The 24,535-nt window shown below is 41.1% G+C and overlaps 1 protein-coding gene, 1 long non-coding RNA gene and 1 other non-coding gene across 6 annotated transcripts in view; 1 reads left to right on the top strand and 2 right to left on the bottom strand.

Moving 5' to 3' along the window:
• The window catches only part of LOC128630122 (NACHT, LRR and PYD domains-containing protein 12), a 462,144-nt gene that overhangs the window by 231,694 nt on the left and 205,915 nt on the right, over positions 1-24,535 (top strand). The window lies entirely within an intron of this gene.
• On the bottom strand, positions 3,632-3,704 carry trnav-aac (transfer RNA valine (anticodon AAC)). The gene has a single exon. It is a non-coding gene; the product is annotated as a tRNA-Val (tRNA).
• On the bottom strand, positions 13,967-16,992 carry LOC128630203 (uncharacterized). 2 transcript variants are annotated; one of them, XR_008394587.1, is made up of 5 exons: positions 16,962-16,992; positions 16,730-16,869; positions 15,450-16,589; positions 14,466-15,255; positions 13,967-14,373 (listed from the first exon to the last, which is right to left on the bottom strand). It is a non-coding gene; the product is annotated as an uncharacterized LOC128630203 (long non-coding RNA). The 2 variants fall into 2 exon arrangements; XR_008394586.1 differs by having other exon boundaries at positions 13,967-15,255.

Below are 24,535 nucleotides of genomic sequence, written 5' to 3'. Positions count from 1 at the left end.
TATGTGCAAATAGACAACTGCTTGAAGCCGTGAGCTGCATCCCAAACCGTGCACTTAGCGTCTATATAGTAGCCGAGATAGATGTATTTTCCCCACTACAGGCCTATAGTAGGCAAGTATGCAGATTGGGACGCAGCCGTGCTCTCTTGTTCGCCGTAAAATGTTGAGCACTGCCATGTGTGTACGTGTCCTGTCGCAAAATGCGGTGAAAACTCACATGACGTTAATAATGTGATTCAGGTGTTTACATGTCTGTAATACACGTTGATAATGCGACTAAAACAGGAGTACTCGACATGTCTTAATTCGATTAGTGCTTACTTCCAGTAATGACTTTAATCATGTTAAGGTAATTAAAAATTGCTGTTTACATGGTAGTTTCTTAATCAAAGTATCGTCTTAATCGGGTTAACAGTGGATTATTGTGGTCCATGTAAACTCACTGACTGACTGCTGAGAGGCACATGATGCAGGAAATTCATACATGATTAATCTCTCTGTCTCTGATAGATATCTGTCAATTCATTCAAATAAATGTAATCTCATCACACTACTTTATCTCTGTGTCTGATTTATATCGGGCAAAATTCCAGATCTAACGACCTAACTAATAGAAATTAACTGTCATTTTAAACTTCTAATCAAAGTTTGTGCTTCTAAAATCAATGACAGCTTTAACTTTATTAATTGTGGAAAGACCATGGTATAAGCGGGGTAATCCATGGCTAGGTGACGATTTGAACGAGTGGTTCTTTTCCTCCACATCATGCACTAAAATCGTTTAATGCACATCTAGCTGTGGATTACCCCTTACATATCATCTGAGAGAGACAGCTAATTCTGTATGTAAACAGATATACTTACCAATCATGACCTCTCCAAGTTTGAGAGTGGCCAGTGAAGTCTTTCCATCGACTCCCCTCCAATTGAGGTTCTTTGCCAGGGAGTTAGCAGTCACCCTCTTCAGTATGCGCCAGGTGCAGTCGAGCACATCTGCCCTGTCAATAAGCGCCAACCAGTTTACCCGAAACCGATGATTTTTAAAACAATAATATAATATAAAATATAAATAATTAATAAGCATGTATTGCCTTGTCAACTGTGTCAGTGCTTCTCACTACTCCTGCAGTTACCCTGCCCTGTGTGCTTTCCATGTTTTGCTCCTCTACCAAAGATTAGGTCATAACTGTTCCCTCATATCAAAGTGGTGTTGAATGAGTACGAGTGTGTCACCTTGAGAAAACAAACACTCTCAGTAGCTGTGTAATTGTGCAAGCAATTGTTAACAAAAAAAGTAAAAAAATTCTCACCAGATTTTGCTTGTAATCTGGGCTCTGTTGCATCCTTCGCTCCAGACTATGCAGTTGAGGAAGATCTTGCAGGGCAGTAAATCATCATCAATATCCAAAGACTGCACTTGGAACACCTGTAGTTGAAGCAATCTCAGTGGTTTGTTGGTCCAGCACCATCTCTAATTTAGTCAACACCTCCCTCAGCATGGCTATGGTAAAGAAGTTAACAATATTTACAAACGATACACACTACAAAACTGTACAACTCCATCCTCAGTCTTATTCCTAACCTACACAAATTGCAGTAAGATGGCTGAGTGGAAATCACGGTTAATTAATACCTACAAAAGAAAGTCAGTCAGAAAGCAGAAGAATACTTGGTACAGCCGATACTGAAAAAAAAAACTTATCGTATCATTCTTTTTAAAATTTTAGTATCAACTTGGTACAGATACTTTTGACATCACAACTTACCAATTACAACATCCTTGAATTGCAGGGATGCCAAGGATATTTTCCCATTCATTTGTAACAGATAGCTGCACAGTGACAGGGGCGGCTGTGGATCAGGTGGTAGAGCGGGTTGTCCACTAATCGTAGGGTTGGCTGTTTGATTCCCGGCCAGCAGGACTCCACATGCCGAAGTGTCCTTGGGCAAGACAATGAACCCCAAGTTGCTCCCGATGGCAAGTTAGCGCCTTGTATGGCAGCTCTGCTATCATTGGTGTGCGAATGGGTGAATGAGACACAGTGTAAAGCGCTTTGGCTATAACTGTGCCATTTACCATTTTACCATTTAGTGACGCAGAAGCGGAGTCCGTTCCATTCCGTGGTGTTTTAATTAACGGAAGTAAAAAAAGAGATGAAGAGAAGGGTGGGGTCTTAGGAAGCAATAAAAAGAACAGGTGACTAGATGAGAGAAAGCGGGACGCGGAAATGAGAGCCAGGTGGGAATGGCGGAACTGATGGTGTGTGTTTGCCAAGGACCATGCTAATGCTCTTACTGTGGATTATAACCTTGTGGATATTGATTCAGGAGGCTGGCGAACACTTCGGGAATATTCTGCCAAGGTGAATAAACGAGCGAGCGGAGTTTTGAGGGTTCGGAGGCACATCACGGGTTTGAGATCCTTTCTTTAATACTTTTGTGGAGAACCAGTATGTTTAAATCGTTGGATGTTACTGTCTGTAAAGAACTCCGAGTGTTGAGCGGAATCTGACTGCCGGTTTCCCATGCTTTCGGGTTCACGAACTCCCGTACGCCTAAATCACCGCCATTGAAGTGCAGCTTTAAAGTGAACAACTTTTTTGTTTTGGTTAAGAATTATTTTGGGGTTAAATGTTTTTTTCTGCCTTTTGTGTGTGAAAAGTTTCTTTTATGAATAGAGCCTTATTTCCTTATGGGTGCGTTTATTAATCCCACGTAGGGGAACTTTTTGGTTTTCATTATTTCGGTTTCTATGACTGAAACGATCTGTATTTTCTTATGTTTATTGCATAAATAATAATAAACTTATTTTGTAAGAATTGAGTAGCCTTATTCTGAGTGATGTCCAAATTATAAGTTATAAGTGACTGTTAATTTGAACTGTCTGGCGTCCAAACCCCATAAGGTACCACGCTACAGAGTGGCGCCCAAATGGGGACCGAAGCGTAAGATTTAGAAAGTTTAGTTGGGGTACTGAACTTAACAGACTTGGACATTTGCGTTATTGATGGACTTGACCATTGTTAATTATTGTGAAATACAGTGTGTACATATATTTTCAGTTTTTCTGGTTGGTGTTTACATGAAATGTATGGTTATGGAGAACATTCAGGAGTCTGTGTAACTACTTGCTGCTCTGTATTGTTTCTCTTCTTCCCTGGCCATGTCTACCCCTACCCCTCGAATCAAGCGCATCATTACTCTTGTCTTCTTGATGAAGGAAAGAGCCAGGCTCCCACAATCAGTGGAAAAGCAGAACCTGCCTGTGATTTTGCAAGCAGCTGTTATCTGCCTTGCTACAAAAGGCTCAATGGAAGGGAAGCCGCTCCCAGCCTTTTTCGGGCGTAGACCTCTTGCTGATAGGTGAACTTGGCGACCAGTACTTTACGGAAAATTTTCCAGTCACGTTCAGAGTCTTATTGAGCAACGAAAGAGCCAGGCTTCCACTTTCTGTGGAAAACCAGAGACTCCCTTTCATTTCGTAAGCAAATGTTCACTGCTTTGCTACAAAAGCACAAAAGAAGGAAATCTGCTCTGTCCAAGGTCTCGCTTTCCGGCTGTTCCTAGAGGACCTGATCCTACGGTGATGACAACCGGTCAGTTATTAAAGCAAAGTTCAAAATTTCTAGCTTGTTTCTGCCCGGTCTCAAACCAGGGACCTTTTGCATGTTAGGCAAACGTGATAACCACTACACTACAGAAACCACAACAGAATCTCCCTTTAGCTGTTGCCTATGGTCTTCTGATGAGAAGAGCACATACTTAAACTTTGTTCAGCAGCGTTGAATTGCCCAGCATGACATTGGTGGTATAGAGGTGAGCATAGCTGCCTTCCAAGCAGTTGACCTGGGTTTGATTCCCGGCCAAAGCACGGATTGTAACTTGGAGGTGCTTTATGGTAGTTGGCACAAAAGGAAGGAATCACCTGCCTGAAAATAAATGGGTCAACCTAATGTGCCTTAGGCCTCCCACAACTCTTTCTGCTTCCCACTTGAATTCTTAGTGCTTCTTTGCTGTTTGTAAACACAGAATATCCAATATGACATGAAGTGCATTCACACTTATTTACAGTTAATGAGCTGACTGACACTGCATTGATTCCACAAGGGAGGTATATGCTGGTGTGTATGCACTTAGGTTCACTCTTATGCAATTATTTAAATGTTCATCTGTCAGTCTTGTTCTGAATTTAGATTCGATCACGTTCATATCAGAACACGCTGCTTCACAAAGGTCTGTAGATCCAAATAAAGCAGATGTTTGAGGGCAGCTTGGTGAATGTTCTTGTAGTTTTCTGGGTCTACAAGTCTCCAGAAATTTTGTGAATGTTGCTGAGATTTCAGCTGGATATGATTTTGGAGATTAATAACCTCCAACTCTATCTCTACAGCATTGACACTGAACAGTTCAGCCATCTGCTTTGAAATGTGATCCATGTCTATCTCCATGAAAGACGGCAACAAATGCCACACATGTCTCAAGATTTTCAAAATCGCTGAACCTTTCCTCAGATTCCTGCCCAAGCCTGGACAGGAGGTCACAATACTCGAGGACATCCAAAATTTTGGTTGCATTTGCATGGCTTTCTTTCTGTCTTTACCAATGAGGGGAAGTGTTGCAATCTTTTGTTTTTCAATTGCTAAAGGTAAAATTACAGTTTTGCTTTAAATACCTTCACAGCACTGATCATATCACATATGGTTTTGTCTTTACCTTGTAACTGTAGATTGAGCTGATTCAGTTTCTCCATCACATCAGCCAAGAATGCAAGATCAAGCAGCCATAAGACAACAGGTTAGTCCCCCCCGGTTCCATTAAAGCCTTAATTTCACTCACCAAGGAAATAAAATGGTGAAGTACCTTACTCCTACTCAACCATCTGACTTCTGTATGAAGGAGATCACCATACTTTGCAGAAATTTTGAATACAAATTCTTACATTCAGCCATAATCCAGTCCAGACATTCCCTCATCTGCTCCGTGCAGCGCTGCTTCATACACGCTGTAGGAGAAAATAAAGACTTCAGATCATCATCACCATCATCACCACCATTATCACCATCATCATTATTGTCCTCATAATCGTCATTATCATCGTCACCCTCATTGCCGTGATCATCATAGTCACTGTCATCATTGTCGTCACCATCATCGTAATCATCATCGTCATCGCAGTCATATCATCGTCATTGTCATAGTTATCATCATCGTTGCAGTCATCATCATCTTCATCGTCATCAACATCGTCAACATTGTCACCATGATCATCACACTCCAATGCTCTCCAAAACATTAAAAAAAAAGTATAAAAGAAAAAAACTTTCCGAAACACTCTAAAAAACCTGCAAAACCCTACAAAATCCTCCGAAACCCCTAAAAAATAAAAAATAAATCAGAAAACTTTTGAAACCTCCGAAATGCTAAAAAACTCAAAACCCAAAAAACCCGCCGAAACAGTCCAAAAACCCCTCAAACCCTCCAAACCTGAAAAAACTCTCCAAAAAAAAAACCCCAAAAGTTGCAGCTTTATTACAGATGTGTTGAAAATGTTTAATTTCCCAAGGGTTTACATTGGAGACCCCTAGTGGTCAAAAGAATAAAAACATGTAGAATTGCAGAACAGTAAACATTTACTGTGTGTAAAGGCCAAGAAGAAACAAGCAGCTGATATACACAACATCACATAAAGTAGTTCCTGAAGGAGCCGGGCCAGACTGGGACAGAAATTGGGACAGAAACTGGGTCTCACACCCACCCGGTCCTCCCCATACACAATAATACATGTTTGATGTGTACATTAATAAAGCTATTGACCTGTAGCTGCATGATTTCATGTACAGTGCTGCTGTGACGTGATTAGCTGAGTGTATATGGGCCATTGTTCCAGTGATACAATAGAGACTATAATTATTAGAAAATATATTTATAATTAAAATCTACAAGTTAATATAGGAAATTTAAGTAAGACTAGTGAATTTAAATTCAATTTGCATAGCCCTCGGCAAAAAAAAGTTGAGCAGACACAACAGTACTTTTTTTTATTCATGAACACACATATGTACATAAAATTAATCAGATCTCTACACTTAAAGGTCGTAAACCCTGTTACCTCAGTGTCAAGCCTGTTACCCTTGTGTAACCAGTGTTACCTCAGTTTCAAGCCTGTTACCCTTGTGTAAACAGCATTACCTCAGTGTCAAGCCTGTTATCCTTGTGTAAACAGTGTTACCTCAGTGTCAACCCTATTACCCTTGTGTAAACAGTGTTACCTTCACGTCAACTATAAAGTTTGTATCTCCATGTGGTATTCATGTACTGTGAAATATCTAGTGTTAAATTTTGGGAAAATGAAGAAAACTAAAGTACAAGTTACACTTTAAATGCAAGCTCCATTAAATCATCTTAAGAGAATGGCTGTTACTACAGACTTCGTACAGTAACTGATACTCTAGATAAATATCCCCGCTCATGCCAAGGGACCAGGTGGACACACGCACATTCATGATAAAAAGAGACTTTATTTACAGTTTACATTTTCATATCACTATAATTTGATTAAAATTACACCTCTTATTTAACAGTTCAGATCAGTAGTTCATAGAGTACAGAAGATACCAATAAGGCCACGTTGTGAAGCACACACACATAAAAGGACACATTTTGATATTTTGTAAAATAGTTAGTAAAATTAGAATAATTTTAAGTTGTTTTTTTTTTTTTTTTGAAAAATAGCAAGCTTTCTTGTGCCAATTGACAGGCGTGTCTATGTGTGAGGGGGGAGCTTAAGTATAATCTGAACTGTATAACATTACCACTAGCTTCTGTTTTTATTTCTTTAGTATTTGTGGGCATAAAAGCCTGCCTATAATTAAACAGTATAATAGTTTAGTAATATCAGCTGTGCTAGCCCGTCACCTACCCACAGCACTAGTTAACACAGCGAACATTAACGTTACCTCCCAGCAGTCGCTATACAGCATTAAATACATGATCAAGCTGAACAAGTGGAAAGAAAAGCTAACGGATGTCACATGATTAAGTTGAAAAAAATTTACATAAGCTCCACCCATACTGAACCAGGAACACCTGTCACATGGCAAATTCAGTATATACTGACTGTATGTGTGAGAAAGAGAGAGGTAATGCAACACATGTCCAGCAGAGGGAGCTAGTGAACTGTGTGTTTCTCCAGTACACACACCCCAGAGATAAAGAGAAGAGATTTTCCTCCCATTAACCACAGCATGAGGTCATTAAATAACTCACACACAGAAATTAAATAAAATGCATTTTTAAATCCAAACCTGTGACTGTAAATGTATGTATAGTGTATGTGAACATGTGCGCATGTTGTGTGTGTGTGTGTTTACAGTCACAGTGTGTTTTGCTGGTCTCCTAGCTGCGAGTTTCACTCTCAAAGGCGGGGTTATCGTAGTGCAGTGGCACTTCAAACACACTGCCTCCAAACCTGCAAGCCAATCACAGCACAGGATACAGTCACTGAATAGAGCCTCCGTATGGAAGCGTACCTCTGCACTGAGGAGCACACCCTCCTAAACAGTTAGGGCAGCTACAAGAAAACAACAGTTTCCCAGTCCATCACTGAATGCAGAAAAACATGACCAGAGCCATCTCTCCCTACAGCTCTTGCCTGGCGTCCCACTGAAGATAAGCAGGGTTGAGCCTGGGCAGTACTGGGAGACCTCCTAGGGAAAACTAAGCTTGCTGATGGAAGTGGTATTAGTGAGACCAGCAGGGGGGGCTCACCCTGTGGTCTGTGTGGGGTCTAATGCCCCAAAATAGTGACGGGGACACTACTGTATAAACAGCACTGTCTTTTGGATGAGACATTAAACTGAGGTCCTGACTCTCTGTGGTCATTAAAAATATAAAACATAAATAAATAAAAAATAAATTAAAAAAAGAGTATGGGTATAACCGCAGTGTCCTGCCCAAATTCCCTCATTGACCTTCTCAATCACCCCCTAATAATCCCCATCTCTGAATTGGCTACATCACTCTCTCCTCTCCAGTAATAGCTTGTTTGTGGTGGGAGTTCTGGAACACTATGACTGCTGTCCCATCATCCAGGTGGAAGATACACACTAGTGGTCTCCTCCCAGTGTAAAGCACTTTGAGTGTCTAGAAAAGTGCTATAGAAATATAACTGTAACCAAGTAACTTGAAGATGCCCCACCTGCCAGAGAAAATCACCATGAAACCTGCCCTGGATCTCCACAGGTCAACTCAGTGACAAGACCAAGACCAAAAACTGTCAGCCACTGTGAAGAACACCGCTGCTGAGCTATTCCCATTAGATGGAGAAAAGTATTAGAACAGCAAGGGCAATTATTTTGGTTTGCTATATACTGGAAACATTTGGGCTTGAGATCAAACGATGAATAGGAGTTGATTAACAAATTTAGTTGTAAATATTAGGAAATTAAATTCTGGTCAAACAACTTAAAATATGGCACCTTGTTTAAACCTACCCATTTTTCAAATGATCAAAAATATTGGAACATGTTTGGAATGTCCTTAAAATCACCAACATATCGCAAAGCCAAATGTCTTCAGTGTATAATAAAAATAAATCCTGGGCTTGCTGTTCCAAACCTTTCAGAGGGAACTGTATTGACAGACCAGCGCACATTCTGACACCATGTTTCCATTGAACCCAGGACAAGAATATCAGCGTTCTCTCAAACCTGATGGCCTCTCGTCAGTAGAGCCATGATCTTGAATCTTTTTGTGGTCATGCTAGTATGTTTAGTCCAAATACAGGTGTGTGCTTCCAAAATAATACAAACCCCCCTCCTCCACACACACAAACACACACACACACACAGTGAAAAAACTAGCTTATTAGCAGCAGCTTCTGGAATTAAGCAAGGCAGGCTGAAATACAGTGTGTGTGTGTGTGTGTGTGTACGCGCACTTCTCACCTTCATGTGTGTGGTCAGCAGGACCCAGCTGCTCTGTTGCATGCAGAGATTCATAGAGATTGATCGCTGTGTGAGAGACTCGGAGTTGGGGTGTATGCTGGAGACTGAGTCACAGTGTGTGTGAAAGTACTCAGTGCTGCTGGGAAACGAATGCAAATCAGAAGTGACCGTCTACATGTGCTGCTCCTCAACATCCGTCTCTAGAGAGATGAGAAACTCTCATGAATCCATTTACGCACACACCTCACCTCTACTCTGAGGGATTTGAGGATGTCACACATGCATCGGGCAGGTCCTGTGATCCATAAGCCATGGCTCAACACATGCCTTATGGAAGAAGTGACCACACAGACAGACACACACACACACACACACACACAGGGTAAGACTGATAATGTGCTATGGACACAATTCTGTCTTGCAGGGTTTCAGTATGTAATGTTTCGAGTCCAGAGCTCTGAGGTGTACACTGGCACTGCAGAGAATCCTGCACCCTCTTCACTCTCATCTCATGCAGTGCATTCTGGGAATTACAGTCTTACTGATATTCCACAAACTACACATTTCAAGTCCACCAACACTGTAACAGAGGTAATTTCCTACAGCCTAACTCATCTTCTCTACCCCTAACCCCTTAACTCCAAAAGCCTAACCCCTAGCCCATTAGCACCAAGTGCTTGTGATCAGGGTGTGGTTCAGGAGGTATGGAGAGTTCAGTTCCTCGTTCTAAAGATATTGAGACCACAGTGTCAGAAACTGAAACTCCTCCACCTGGATTTTCTGCTGTCCGTGTTGTAAACAACATTAATCTGAATTTGACTAAACCAGAAGAAATAAATGTCACAGCGTCTCATCAGATTGTTTCCGAATAAGCAATCAGACACACCTCCCCACCAAACAATCAGCTTTAGGGGTACGGTACACTTTAGTATTTTTACTTTTAACTATATGTTTTCTTACTCTTCCTCAAATAGAGATGTTCTATGCGTAGTAAAAGGTCGGTTGTACCAGAGCTGAAGTTTCTCTTTTCTTTTTCTTGCTGAGTAAGAAAAGTCCAGAAAGCAGGAGGGCAGTTCTCAATAGAGGAATTGTTTTTGAAAGTTTTTGCTAGAATGCTTGCAATTTCTTTTTTGAAGTCAGGAGTGTGCCGTGCTGTTGTATTTGTATGTGTTGTATTTACAGTGACCAGCGTGTGCAGAAAGCGCAGGACCTGGTCCAGGCCGAGTCACAGCTGCACAGCCTCATGATGGACAGCGTTAATCAGAACTCAGGACCCAGTTGGCTCCCGCTGTCAAGGCAACAGGGCCCAGACCAACACACGACGATGGATGATGTCAAAACCACGCCACCCTGCCATAACCTCAGCCCACCTGCCGTGGTGGATCTCACCCAATCAGGATCAGACGAGCTGGAGATGATGAGCATGGATGGAGGGAAGGAGGTGAAGGATGAGCATGTGATGGATTTATCTACACAGGTGACAGGACAGTGATTTTGGACAAGTGTTTAAGAGCATAAATGATGAGGAGCGTTTAATCATAGAGGAGAAATCTGATCATACACACTCACTCGAATCAGACCTTGCACATTTCTCCTTTCAAGCAATCAGATTCATCTGTAGTTCTGTTGGGAATTGAGTCAAACATACCAAAAGCATTATCAGACGTGGACTTTGATTCAAAAGCCTGTATCGAGTTTGATTCTGATGCATCTAAACCTCTGCCATTGGAGCTATAGATGAATCTGACCCCACACCCAACAATGATAGTGGTAGGCAGAAGTCAGTATATTTCACTGCAGCAGACGAGTCCTTGTTCTGCCCCACCAAGAAAAAAAAACTGCGAGTCATCTATGATGGTGAGGAAGAGGGGCATGAAGAAGAAGAAGAGGTGGAGAAACCTGTTTTGGCTAGCAATCCATTAGCTCGCAGCTTCATGGGCCTCAGATCTTCCACACCCAAATCCATGCTGAATAATGGCACCAACCGCAGATGCAGCATAAACACATCAATCGCATCACGACGCTCATGAGTACAGTCACAGCTGCAGGATATGGAGGAGGAAGAGGAGGAACAAGAGACGAAAGAGGAACAATTAGAGGAGTGGGAGGAGCCAGAGGACGAGCCAGAGCCTAGTGAACACATGGTTGAGTCTGAGGAGGAAGAGGAAGGTGATGGTAAAGAGCTTCACTGACGTTCAACTGGCCTCTAGTGAAGTTGTGCATCAGTGTGCAGCCACTGAAGTGCAGAGTCCAAATGATGTCAAACATCAAGAGGAATCGTTTGATTCACTGGTGCATTCTGGGAAACAGTGTTTGTCTGAAGGGAGGAAACAGGAAGCACTGGACTTTTTTCTGAAGGCCATTGACATTAACACTGGAGACAGTGAGATACAACTGCTCATCAGCTTACTGTACAGACACTCGAGGCACTGACACACACACACACACACCTGCTCATCATCCAACCATACAGACACAGTCACTGACACACACAGTGTGTGGGTGGGTCTTCCAGCTAAAGTGGTTTAGAATTAGGCCTAGATTTGAGGAATGCTGTATGGTGCATGCTCTATGCCATATGAGGAGTTTTGTACATCAAAGCAAGCACTGATCATGTTTGGGGACACAAGCTCCGCCTGCTTGCCCTTTATGTACGTTATGCAACATGGCTAAACTTTTTTTGACTTTTTCTTCAATTAAAGCACTGAGATGAACAGCCACATCTGTTTCAGATTCATATTTACACTTACTCTTACACTATTAACACTAAATCCCATTACCTGTATTTATGAATATTAACATTTGCTATTTTCATTACTTATGCTAGTCCAATTAATAATCTTGCTGTTCATATTGTTATTTAATAATATAACTGTCAATCCAGCATCTAAAATTTTCACACCCCAACCAGACATCCCAAATAGCAAGTACGTTTGGGCCACATGTGGGTATTATCCGTCACATATGGCCTAGATATAGCACCGCTGAACAGATATGGGCCAAATTGTGACCATATTTGTCCTCGTCCTGCAGAGTATCCTCATTAGAGAACAGCAAGTCATGACGGGACACGCCAAACACATTCATGCCCTTCAGAGAGGAGATGTGGCACTGCAGCTCAGGGTCGGAGCGGCACGCAGACGAGTGGAGCGACTGCAGCTGCAGCCGAATGGAGGACGAGTACGTGTCCTCCAGTGTGAAAAGCTCCTTCAGCTCCTGCTTAGAGAAGTACCGAAATGGGTGCACATACATGTGCAAATACACACACAAGCACACACATGACGAAAATATATCGTATAGATGTACCGGTTCAAGTAAGAATTTTAAATACGCAACCAGGAAAAAAAAAAAAAAACGTTTGTACACCCTGGCACATGTGTTTTTTTGTTTTTTAAAAAAAAAGTTTTAAAATAATAATAAGAACATTAATACTGAAATAACATGCACACAAATATGCTGTGAAATCTTAAACTTTTTAAATGTTATATTTAAATTTTTTGCACATACTCAACATCTCCCAGATTCATGAAGAGCTTCACCCAGGTTACTTTTCTTAAAGTTCTCAAATGAACAGAGCTCCTTACTGCTTCCCCTGAGGTCCACAGGAACACTGCTCTTTTTAGGGCTTCAACAATTAGTTTTATAAACAAATACTCTCGACTGTTTTTAATCAACTACTCCTGGGTAGCTGGAGTACTACTCCACTAAGCTTTTGTGGAGTGCCTTAAGCAGAATGAATTTAAGAATGCATTTAGGCGACTTATTAGAAGGAATGTAAAAAGTGAGTTCTTAAAAAAATAAATAAATAAATGAAAATAAATAAATAAAACCTGAGATGTATCTTGATCTCAGGTTTCCCTTATCGATGGCTTGTAACTTGCTTATCCAAGTCGATGGATGTAACTACCACCCCAAAGTGACGGTACAGAGAAAGGATACATGGCATCATGAACTATCAAAAATCAACAGATATTAAATGAAAACCTGACTGCCTCTGACAGAAAGCTTCAAATTGGCCGTGGTTGGATCTTCCAGCAGGACAGTGATCCAAAACATACATCAAGATCAAAACAAAAATGGTTTACTGCTACTTTATTTGTTACACAAATACAAACACACACACACACACGTTTGTAGTGCTTGTGTAGTTTCAGTTTGAATGTGTAAGCTCTGGGAGATTCACACACTACAGGGTTTGAGTGGTTTCCCCCTGCAGTGTCTCCAGTTTTACAAATGCAGTAAAAATGGGAGACAGGAGTTAAGTGGTGCAGAGACACACACATATACACACATATACACACACACACACACACACACACACACACACACACACACACATACTGACTGGTATGTAAATACCTGTTACATTTCTCCTCCCTGTTTGCATCATTGATATTCAAAGACCTGCATTAACACAGCAGCCTGCACTCTGACCCCCACCTCATTATACTTTAATAATGTCCAGTGGATATATTCTGATGTATATATAACAAGTTCAATCACCTGATTTCTTTAGCTTTTGATACTCTCTGGCTGCTCCTAAGGCCATACAGACTTCATATGAATCCATAATGAACTTTTTCACACTATCTGTTGTTACCCAGATGAGGACGGGTTCCTTCTGAGTCGGGTTCCTCTCAAGGTTTCTTCCTCTTAAAACACCTTAGGGAGTTTTTCCTCGCCACCGTCGCCACTCAGTGTCTTGCTCAGTTGGGATGAATTCACACCTTTAATATCTGTATACCATGTTGATATTTCTGTAAAGCTGCTTTGAGACAATGTCTATTGTAAAAAGCGCTATACAAATAAAATTGAACTGAACTGCACTTACTCCTAAGGTCAGATCAGGTTAACATTCTTTGCTTCCCCATGAGGCGCAATAAGTTTACAGACTACGAAAGTAACACTGGCTTGATCTAAGACAGTGAAAAATAGTCAAGTGCACATAGCAAGCTTTGTTTCATGCTTTGTGTCGATGATCAGCTCACTGTATTGGGACAAAAAAATATATCTATCTGCAGATCGCATATTTAAGCCAAACACATCCAATTTGGATCTACATCTTATCGATCACCACACATCCATGAAGACTTTCCTGTACATCACAGATTAGATTTTTGACTTTTCGGTCACAAAACATCCAGACTGATTGATTAATATTAGCTAATTTATTGTGATTGCTCATACAGAGGTCATATTATTTTCTAGACAAACTATTTACTGTTAGCTGCTGATTCTATTGCCTATATCCACAAACATTTGAAAGCAGCAAAACTTTTTATTTGGGATTAAGTAGAAGGCTGTCTAGAAGTAACATTTTGCCCAACTCCTCAGCTCTGCCAGCAGTGAGAGTGCATGATGTGGCCACAGCTGCCGGTATGGGTACCAAAGGACAGGTCAGGGTGCATGAAGAGGGGATCATAGCTCTCTGGAACACACATGTATCCTCCAGAAATAAGCACACTGGCTACTCAAACCTATCCAATTACTTGACTTGCACACTGTAAACCATAACCTTACCTGGATTGTGAGGGGGTCTTTTGTGGTTCTCGGACATGACCGTAGAGCGTTGGACAAAGGCAGCGAGCACCATGACGGCGCCATCAGGTAGGATCTCCTGCGCTTCGTGACACAGGATACACATCTCCATCTGCCTCCTCTCTCCTCCTCTGGCACGCCAACGACGAGGTCCCACACACACCAGAGCACCGTCACATGAACTGGGGCTGTACCAAGCAGAGACGGATGGTTACAAGTACACTATAACCTTAATTTTATGTTAAGGTACTTCTGAATTTGTTAAAATAATCAATGTTGAATAAATGGGTTCATCTTTTTTTAATCACCAGGAAATTGCTAAAAATGGCCTAGGATCCTCTCTACTCATTTACCCTAACAGAAAATGCTCCAAATGAATATGCAAGATAAAGAGTTTAAGGATGGGAATTTACTTATGTTATGTGAAGACCACCATTAAATGCAAGAACTTTTAGGACAAAGAACAGACAACTGCTCAGCAAAGTCAAGGAAGTGTTGATGCATGGATTTACTGACATAAATGTACTGACTGGATATTGAGAATATAATACAAGTTGACTTATAAAGAACACTGTGTCACTACGAGCATGCTTAGGTATCTATGCTCTGCTGATGTAGAGGCTGAGACGTCCAGAGCCTCTGAATCCTGCGTGAGCAGATCTATGTACTTATTGATAAAATGACTCTGGCTCTCTAATGTTTGAGCCATGGTCTTTTTCCAGCACAGTTCAGCTTTCCTTTTTCTCTATGCTTTGTCTTTGTCCCACACAGTCTGCAACACACACACACACACACACACACACACACACACACACACACACACACACACACACACACACACACACACACACACACACACACACACACACACACACACACACACACGCACGTAGATTTAAGCTCTTCAACACTTTAAAGGGTAATGGTTAATATGTCAGTGGAATAGAAAGTTGCTCAAAGTCTGACCTCCTTGTGACAGTGCCCAGTTCCTTCACAGGGAGGTGCAGCAGCTGTGCACTCGCGCATCGTTTTAATGCTAACCACCATCTGTGTAGAAAAAGACACATAATTTAGGAAAATACTTTTACAAGAAAACGATACAGCAGTGCAGTTAGAACTACATGCATACACAATCAAAGTCTTGCAAAACTAAGCATATGTTCAATAGAACACATTTGTGCACTAAAAAGTATACACACACACCATACCATTAAATACTGAAGATGCATTACAATTTTACTAACATTTAATTTGCCTGTTTCTCTTCAAAGTACATACTGCAATACATCATTAGCCTTGGCCTACACCATGGCCTTTATATGTACATGTTCTGCCTGGTGCAGGTGTCCTGACAGTTTTCACTATATGGAAAATAAAATGCACACATCACAGTACATGGAAGTTCAGTTTGTGTAGTAAGCAATCCTTACATGTCATTTAAATATTCATGTTGACATACAGCTTTTAAGTAACACGCACAATAAGCCACATCAAAACACCCCTAGGGCCACCTACAGATGATCAGCAGCAAAACCGCTTTGTGACAGTGAAGCATTTGTGCTTCACAGTGGTGAGAGGTGCTGCTTTGCCTACCAGCCACGCCACCTTGAGCGGTGTTGCACTGCTTGGATTTCAAACAGGTCTTGATGAAGCAGCACTGCTTTAAACTTCATGGTAAAAACGCTCATCTTTTGTATGTTGCGCCTACCTTCAGTGAGCGAATTGTAAAACATGCTAGGCTGCCACCTGGTGGACATATTAGGTGCACGCATAGAGAGAGTAAGGCAAATTGCAAACATAATCAAGATGTAATTTTACTTTAAGGATCCAGCGAATCATGTCTTTGTGCACTTCCAAGTGAGGCGCGCGCTGCAAGGCCTCTAACAGAGCCAGGATGCTTGTAGTGTTGCCGGGGGCTTCACCAGGACCTGTGATACAAGAACCACAGATCTAACTACAGGCTTGAGGTTTTGAGATTGTGTGAGATGATGTACAAAACTTACGGGAGATTTTGAGGGTGAAGTTGAAAGTAACTTCATCGTCATCCCCAATGTTCTCTAGCTGTTGCTGCTCCTCCAGCAGAGCCATGCCTATCAAGTGCAGCACCTGTAGCAACACACACATACAGAATTGTGAACACTACTCAGTCATTAAAAAGTGATGCTCATGAACACAGCATAGCAAGTGGAATTTTGTTGAATTTACTACACTATCATGTCATTTTAACAAAACATCCAAACATTTACCCTCTGCAGCATGGACTCAGACCAGTGTCCTCCACTGGGCTCCATAGCCCACTGCAGCACAGCTCCCAGCATGCCAAGCAGCACGTCACACTGCAGAATGTTTCCCAAGCTGGCAAACAGTGGGCAGAATGGAGGCAGGGCTACGACACACAGACACTCACACTTCAGCAATCTGCATTCAACTGACCAATCATTTTCAGATATGACTACAATCACTGAAGAAATAGCTTACCTGGGTCCTCTCCATTCTGTCTCTTAAGCTTTGCTGAGCTTCCTCTGCCTGTATCCAAAATAAACTACATAAAAATTTAGAAAAACCATTAGTGGTCATGTGACTAAAGAGAATTACTAAATCTGCCAAAAGCAGCACATCACCTTAAGGACATCCTCAGCACTAACAGCCAAATCAAATGCAAATGGATAAGTGCATATATTGAGCTTCCAAAGAGCATTTCCTGATTAGACCACTAGGCACTCAAACTGGTATTTTGTCATTTATGTGCTTTTCTTTATCAATCACACAATCTGACAGAGGCTCTGCACTTAAGAGAAGGAACTAAAGAATGAAGTAACACGTGAGTTGCAGACAGTTTTAGTTACTGCGTAGCAGGAGCTCGGGTACATGCTTTAAGTAGTGAATTATTATTTACAAAAACTGTTTTCAGAATTGTAATGCTGTTCTCTCCAGGGAAGGGGTCACAATGTTAACTGATGTCTGCCCCAGAGACAATAACAGCACCGAGACTCTTCCCGTAATGTCTAACCTGAAATCTTCCTGTAATGCTGCAGACCGAGGGGTCCTGGTCCATGCCACCATGGAGGACATTTTAAGCTCATTGTAAAACACTGATTTTGAGTTTCTTGAAGCATTTTGGCGTTCATTTGGAAGTATGCTTGGCTCTTTATCTTGTTGAAAGCCAAGTCTGAACCTCCTGGCAAAGGCAAGCTAAAGGTTCTGGGCTAAAATGTGATTGCTCCCCTCCCTCTGCTTCAGCGGTTCAACCCCAGGTACCAGGCAAAAATTACTTCATGTATACAGAGATCCCCAAACTATACACCGAAACCAGACCTCATTTCAGAACATCTCGAAGAAAAAACATTTTATGCCTACATATTTATTATATATCTATTTTGTAATTGCTTTTTTTATATTATGTGACTGTTGTTTTTTATAATGCTCAAGTGTTTAAATAAAGGAGTTAAAAGTATTATTTATTTATACACAAAGTGGTATCGAGTATCGTGTATTTTTGCTGGCATCAGTACCGACTACTAGATTTTTGGTATCGTGACATCCCTAGATTGGACATTCTATGTTTGAGTTATTACAACTTCCTTTTTCATGGTGAAACTTCTAAATTTGTGAGAGCACCACGCCCACGGCGAGGAGCAAAAATTCAAAAGCTTCGGAATTTAGCATCATCAATGCCTGTAGATGAGACTGACTAATGTGATGCCGAACTGATGAAAGCTCCAGGAGGAGTACATTAAAGTACGAGGCCTGGAAATGGCAAAAAACGGAGGAAAAAATTAAGAGAAAAATCAAAATGCTGACTTCCTGTTGAGTTTAGGGTATGGGTTCAAGAGACCAGGGAGTCAGCCATTTTAAGTGTTGTCTCAATTGCAAAATCCTTCCAGTGCACTGGAACGTTTGCTCCCTAAAAAATCCCACAAAGCACCACAAAAACCAGGGAGCATCGTTACTCACTATGTTCCCTTACTGGAAATGACCTCATGTCTCTCAGCTAATGTCTCTCTCTAGTGTCTGGTTTAAAATGAGCTCAATCTGCAAACCCAAGGTGCCTCATGTGTCCATTGTCACTGAATATTTGAATGGAGCTATACTGAGAGCTATTGTAAATGCACTGTAGCACTTGTCTGTCCTGCAGACTTCATAGTTGAAAATGTGAACTGCTTGCTCCCAAAACTTCTTTAGTGCAGATTAGGGCTGCACAATTAATCGAATATCGATTAATCGCGATTACGATTTTGACTCCCCACGATTAAATGCAGATGATAGACTGCGATATTGACATTTAAATTTCGTCCTCCGCTCACAAAAAACTCCACTGCAGATCAAATCAAGCGGCTCCTACACTACAGCCAATCACCATAGAGTGGCGCAGGGATGACGCCATTTTGTAGTGCCAAAAGCCCGAAATGGAATTAGCATTTTAACCCTTGAGTTGCTAGCTTCGCTTCGAGCTCCAGAGCGAGGGGAAATCATGAAATTAGCACGATGCTAAATAGCACTTCAGAGGTTGTCGGGGACATTAAACCTAATCACGCTGAGTGGGAAAAAAAAACTTTGCAGATAAACTCAGGGCTCTATGGTGCAACCATTTCACTCGCATCTGTGACTGAAAAGTACTTTGTGCGACTGTGAATAAATATTTATTCACACCGGTGCAAGTGACCTGTTCGGAGTTGTATAATACAATCGGAATTAAAACTACAGGAAGTCCAAAATACATCTACACCGCACAATAGTTCCTTTCACACTGCTTTTCATCTCCTCAGTCCACTGTACAAGTGTGGAAATACTGCAAAGAAGCCATTATGATGAAGTGACTCTACATCATCTGCTTCTCTCAACTGTCCAATCTCACAACTGCCATCTTTTATTGATCCCGCAAAATGACCTGAACTTTCACCTGCTCGTGTAGACACAGCGGCTTCAGGCGGAGTAAATTAATAATAACGTTACAAGGTGGGTTTAATTCAGACTTCTTTATTAAATAATTCCTCACCAATCACAATCAAGAGTAGCAACTGTTCAGTCTGTAAACATACAGTACAGTGCAGCTCTCCTTCACTAACTCTAATTCACTCCATTTAAACTCACGGTTGCCAGATATCACTAGAAAAGTCAACTCCAGTTTCCATGTTTTGATTTATCCCCCCAAAACACAATATTATCAGCAGACATGGACACTGTACTGGGGAACCGATCTAAAACTGAAACAAAAATAAAACTACTAAAATATAAAGACAGAAAATGTGCTTAGTTATAAATAAATCATTTAATATATAAAAAAAATAGATATTATAATACCTTCATAAAATATAAATAAAATGAGAAATGAAATAATGTTTAATTACTATGGGTTGCATTTAATATCAATTTGACCTTAACCTTAGATCACTACTTCCTTAGAAAGCTATTAGCCTTTTTCCCAATATGGATCATTTTTGTGTTAGTCTACTTTTAATTAGGCCTCTTTATTGTTCAAGATATTTTAAAATAAATATTTTATGCTGTATATTTATCAATTAACCAACAGTATTTCTCATTGCTATTATTTTATTCAGTTAACAGTGACCATGAGCAGAGAGATTACATTTAACTTTTTATGATAGACTTCCTGATTAAAGTTTAAATAAAAAAGATTGCTATCTGGATCAGTATCATCTGTAAAAATCCTGATCGGAGCATCAAGTAATGAACACCATTAAACTAAAGCGCTTTGCATCTGATGGGTAAGTGAACTCACCCAATCACATCCTATATGAGATTATTCAGATATCAACACAATACACACAGAGCGGTTCGAGAACTGACTCCAGCCCAGAACCATGACAGTGGAAATGTCTAATAGTGCAGCTTTAAATATATTTAAGAGGAGCAGACTTCAAACACTGAACATTGAGGTGTATTTTATTTGTTTACAAGGTGGAACAGGTTAACGGTTGTTTTGTGCATACAGTCTGTAAAATGAACTGAAAATGTTAGATTTAGTTTATCAGAAGGTAAATTAATGTGTCATGACTCACACTATGTTCCTAAATTCTGTCATAATTGACCAGCTCAAGTTCTCATGCCTACTTGTGTGTTATATTGTGGCATGAGAGAACTTAATAAATGTGAAAGTGCAATAAAAAATGTTGTCACTAAAATCAATTAATCATCATGATAAATAATGAACACCTATAACTTACACAATGTCTGGGGTAACTGTTTTGCTAGACCTGACCAGATTTTCTCATTGACTTCATGCCAATAAAGGGTACAATCAATACCCAGACACCTGAATATTCGAATAATATGCTCCTTCGACAGTGGGACAATCGAGAGCGTCCTGACCAGCTGTCTCACGGTGTAGTACGGGAACTGCACCGCCTCGAACCGCAAGACTCTACAGCGAATTGTGAGGACAGCTGGAAAGATCATCGGGTCTCTCTACCCACCACACACCTCCTTCAACTACCGGTGCATCCACAAGGCCACCAGTATTGTGGACGACCCCTTTCAGACTATTCACCCTCCTGCCATTTGGCAGAAGGTACAGGAGCATCGGTGCCACCACCAGCAGACTCTGCAACAGTTTCTTCCCTGGGACAGTCAGATTACAGTGCTCACCTGGGCTAGTCAAACACCTCACCCAGTAAGACTCATACCACTGCACACCGCACTAACCCAGTAAGACTACATAGCTGCATCAGTCACTTTATACTAGAGAACTATTTCTGCTGCCAGTATTGCTGCAATACATGTGCTGCTACATTACACAGTAGCTTACAGTGTACAGTCCATGTCCTGTGTATCTACTGTCCTGTGTATTTGCTGTTTTGTGTTTTTATTGTGTTGCACTCGTCTCACACAGAATAGTACGCAAGACTACATGAAGTGCAAATACACAACTGCGTTGCATCATGGTCCGGAAGGAATGTCACTTTGTTCCAGTGTATACAAGCTATATAGAGGAATGACAATAAAAACCCACTTGACTTAACTAATGGCACCTCAAAAGGTTAAATGTGTATTCGAATACCGGGCACATCCCTAATTAGAAAGACCATTAACTACTAAACTTGAAGTTTAATACATTCTGCACTAGGAAAGAATAAGGATGCTTGTTAAATGAACTTCACTTAGTGTTGTGGTTATAGCACATGGAGCCATTGCTTATTATAATAATGAACAGCTGTGAGAGTAAAAGCACTGCAAACCCACATAAAAATTAAAGCATATTTCCAATTCTGGGAAAAAAAAAGACATACTGCTGTACCTGCAGTGAAGATTTTCCCTGCACCTGAGAACACACGGCACTCTGAGTCTTCAGCAATCTGATTAAAGCATTCGATCATTTCACTGTAGGGGAAAAAAGCACTAATCATGTTATTATGCAAAGTTGCCAATAACGGAGTATAAAGCCAACACCTTATATAACAAAACAAAGACGTCCAATGCAACAAAGCAGAATTATACATGGGGGAAATTAACACTTTTTTTTTTACCTAAATGTCTTCCAAAAACATTTTTTTTTTCATACTTTCACCCCCCCCCAGATAGCCTTTAAGAACGCTTTTGACAAGAGAAGAACGTATTGAAATCATTCTCATGCCTGGATCAGGAAGCTGTGGCAAGATTGCGATGGACTAACAGGAAACATGGCAAACACAGCAAACATACAACACAGTTTCCAAACTTATTAACAAATTCAAAAAGACTGCAAGTGTTGCAGACCAACCGAGAAGTGCACGTCCACTGACGAAGGCACAACCGACCTGGTACTGGCAGACATGGTCCCTTATGTATGGAGACTTTTGGAAAACCCAGTAGTTATGTCCTTTATTTGATGGAAAAACATACCTCCAGTAGGCCTTGTTCATGGTGTTGTGTTTCTCTGGTCGGTGCAGCTCTACAGGAGTGATGTGATTGGCTGGGTGGGTGACTGACAGGGTGGTGAAGGGTGGAGTGGGGCCTCCTGAAGTCGACATGGCTCGAACAGCGTTCAGAGTAGGAAACCACAGGCTCCTGTCTGATAAACACCAGCCAACAGGTTAATATGATGACTGTTTACGGAGATGAATAAAGGACACAAGACTATGGCCCATACACAGTGATGGACAATCTACAGACAGAAAAGTGACTGAAACCTTTGTTTGGTGCTACAATACATAAATCATCTTAGTCCTAGTGGGTTTATGTTAGGAGACATTAATGGAGCATTTCTGAAAGGAATTTCCAGTCTCAACACAGTAAAAGTCAGGGGTAAAGCTATAAGTTTTCAGATACAGCCAAGACATCAGCACAGAGGACATTTCTGTGGCCCTATCGGTAACATGAAAAGCAGCGTTTTTGCTTTGTTTTATATATATATATATAAAAAGTTTTGTTTTTTTAAATAAAATAAATAAATAAAAACAAATAAACAAACACACCACACAATAGGTGAGGGAAGAACAGCTGTTACAACATGCTAACACAAATGAGAACAGGAATGTGTTTTCATTCTACAACATTAAATGCAACTATACACCGATCAGCTACAACAGTAAAACCACTGACAGGTGAAGTGAAGAACACTGATTATCTCGTTACAACAGCACCAGTGAAGGGGTGGGGTATATCAGGCACCAAGCGAACGGTTGGGGAAAAATGGGCAAGTGTAAGGATCTGAGCAACTTTGAAAAGGGCCAAACTGTGACGTCTAGATAACTGGGTCTGAGCATTGCCAAAACGGCAGGTCTTGCACCTACCAAAAGTGGCCCATGGAAGGACAACTGGTGAACTGGTGACAGGGTCAAGGGCACCCAAGGCTCACTGATGCGACTGGGGAGCAAAAGCTAGCAGAGGCAGTGTGATGTTCTGGGCAATGTTCTGCTGGGAAACCTCGGGTCTTGGCTTTTGTGTGGATGTTAATATACTTTGACACGTACCACCTACCCAACACTGTTGCAGACCATGTACACCTCTTCATGGCAACAAAATTCCCTAATGGCAGTGGTCTCCTTCAGCCGAATAATGTTCCCTGACACACTACAAAAAATGGTTCAGGAATGGTTTGAGGAACATGACAGAGTTCAAGGTGTTGACTGCCACCAAATTCTTTGAGCAATTGAGCATCTGTGGGATGTTCTGGTACTTTGTACCTGATGCATCATCTTTTATAATTGTATACTTATTTGGCATACAGTGAATATTCACACTTTAAGGCCATGTGGAACAATTTCCAAAATGCATTTAAATGGGGTAAATTGTGTCAGTCTACCCCACCACAGAAGAACTTCACTGGTACTCTGACACAGATGCCACTCTCACTGGCTGGAGTATATCAGGGTAAACATATACACACACACACACACACACACACACACACACACACACACACACACATATATATATATATGTGACCAGATTGGTTCAGAGCTGCCAGGAAGGATATACTGTAGTAACTCATATAATCGCTCTTTATAACCGTGGTTAGCAGAAAAGCATCTCCGCATGCACAACAACATCAAACCAATGTTTCGGCCTTGGGGATGAGAATCACGCCAACTCGGAACGATCCCCTCTCTTTGTTCATCGACTATGTGTGGCAGATGATGAGACAGGTCAGCTACTGATGCTTTACACCACAACACTGTTGAATTCTCCAATCTGATTGGTCAGAAGGCGTTGGAGACATTTCTGGAACAGCAAGATTCTGATTCCAGCTGCAAGGGAAATTACAGCTTTATAGTGATGTGCTCGTTCTCGTTTCTATAGTAACAGCTCATTGACAGGGTCTAGTATGGCGTACACAATACATAGTCTAAGTTCAATCGTAAACATATTATAAACATGTTACTTAAAGAAAAAAACGTATGATCATTGAGATCTAGTTAAGATTTATAAGTTATCTATTTATGGAAGTTTTATGGAAGTAGTCTCCAGTGTCACGGCAGAGAGGACATTGCACTTTCCAGTTTCTCAGTAACATTGCAAGTCTTATTAATTTCAAGAGTTGGGGGGGGGGGGGGGGGGGGGGGGGATAAGAGAGGTTTGTGAGGGAACTATTGTTTTATTTTAATGTTATAAAG

This window comes from Ictalurus punctatus, unplaced genomic scaffold (assembly GCF_001660625.3).
Source record: "Ictalurus punctatus breed USDA103 unplaced genomic scaffold, Coco_2.0 Super-Scaffold_100046, whole genome shotgun sequence".
NCBI lineage: Eukaryota > Metazoa > Chordata > Actinopteri > Siluriformes > Ictaluridae > Ictalurus > Ictalurus punctatus.
This window is presented reverse-complemented; position numbering and strand designations above follow the sequence as displayed.